The sequence below is a fragment of the Mus caroli genome, chromosome 11, assembly GCF_900094665.2.
Source record: "Mus caroli chromosome 11, CAROLI_EIJ_v1.1, whole genome shotgun sequence".
Lineage (NCBI taxonomy): Eukaryota > Metazoa > Chordata > Mammalia > Rodentia > Muridae > Mus > Mus caroli.
In genome coordinates, this window is record NC_034580.1 from 83998216 (window position 1) to 84000147 (window position 1932).

The window sequence follows — 1932 nt, forward strand, 5'->3', positions numbered from 1 at the left end:
TCTAGATTTATTTATTTATTATATGTAAGTACACTGTAGCTGTCTTCAGACACTCCAGAAGAGGGAGTCAGATCTCCTTACGGATGGTTGTGAGCCACCATGTGGTTGCTGGGATTTGAACTGAGGACCTTCGGAAGAGCAGTCGAAGCTCTTACCCCCTGAGCCATCTCACCAACCCATGACTGTACATTTCATTTGCATTTCACACTCCCTTGGTGCCTTGTCCTTGGGGTGTTTGTTTGTTTGTTTTGGTTGTTATTTTAAAGATTTATTTATTTATTTATTTATTTATTAATTATATGTAAGTAGCTGCCTTCAGACATTCCAGAAGAGGGAGTTAGATCTCATTGCGGAGGGTTGTGAGCCACCATTGTGAGGGTTGCTGGGATTTGAACTCAGTACCTTCGGAAGAGCAGTCAGTGCTCTTAACTGCTGAGCCATCTCTCCAGCCCAATCCTTGTTTTTTTAAGAGAGATTTATTTTTAAGTCTATGCACATGAGCACAGTTCTGATAGACGCTAGGGTAGGGATTTGGTTCCACTGGAACTGGAGGTATGGGCAGTAAGCCACCTGATGTGGGTGACAATCACTGAACACAGGTCCCCTGCGAGGACAGTGACTGCTCTTAATCACTGAGTCGTGTCTCCAGCCCTGACACCTATTCCGTTTTTAGTCCCAGAATTTTGAAGCCTCAGCCAAAAATTGAGACATCCTTTGATATTCAATACTGACATGTAAAACAAACAAGGAAAATTAATCTCAGAAAGTTTACATAACCTACCTGGGTCATATAATTAAGAAATGGCATAATTTGAACTTGGATCTGTTGGGAAAAGAAAGACTGTTCTTTCTTCTGGACTATACCGCTACAGCTAGGGGAAAGCTGGGCAGGGTTTGTCACACTGTGTGCAGACACAGGATTGCGTGGTGTGAAAGAATTCTCAAGTTTCCTTCATCCATCTAAAAGACCAGACTGTGGCAAATGAGAGAGCGGTGTTTCGTGTGTCCTCCAAATGGCCGTGGAACGACATTCCTCCCAAGTCCTGAAGCAGGTGCAGAGGTCAGAGGCCACCAGTCTTTAATTATCAGCCCTGGCCTCCTGGAGCTTATTTGAATAATTCCGACTAGGAGCCAGAATTGCCAATATGCACTTAAGTTTTTGTCTACAAAATTATCTTAGGTCATGGAGCCCAATCCAGTTTGCTTCTGTGACTCCTTCAGAACACCTGGGAGTCATTCTGAGGGAGGAAGGCGAAGCCCAAGCAAATGTTCAAGATGGAAACAGCTGGTGTTATAGCCCAGGTGAAGAGAACCAGGTGCCTGGCCGTCCTCCACGACCCTTGAATGAAATCTCGCTTACATTTTCAAAATATTAATTCTTCTAAGGGCTAGAACATTTGAATTATATAAAGGTACCTCAAAATGTCATTCTTGTGGGGCTGGAGGGATAGCTCAGCAGTTAAGAGTGTTGGCTGCTCTCCCAGAGGACCCAGCTGTGATTTCCAGCACCCACGTGGTGGCTCACAACCATTTCTAACCCCAGTTCCATGGGATCCAGCTCTCTCCTCTGGCCTCACAGACATGCATGTGGTACACAGAGATACATGCAGACAAAATACCTACATACATAAAACAATAAGATAATAATAACATTTAAATGCCATTCTTGGAGAAATGCCTTCCAGAATAGGAAACATTTAACAAACCTCTGCCTCCAGTGTTCATAGTTACGCTATTCTTTGTTTGTTTGTTTGCTTGTTCATTTGTTTGTTTGTTTGCTTTTCCAGACAGGGTTTCTCTGTGTCACGCTGGCTGTCCTGGAATTTTCTCTGTAGATCAGGAAGGCCTCAAACTCATAGAGATCCACCTGCCTCTGCCTCTGCCTCTGCCTCTGCCTCTGCCTCTGCCTCTGCCTCTGCCTCTGCCTCTGCC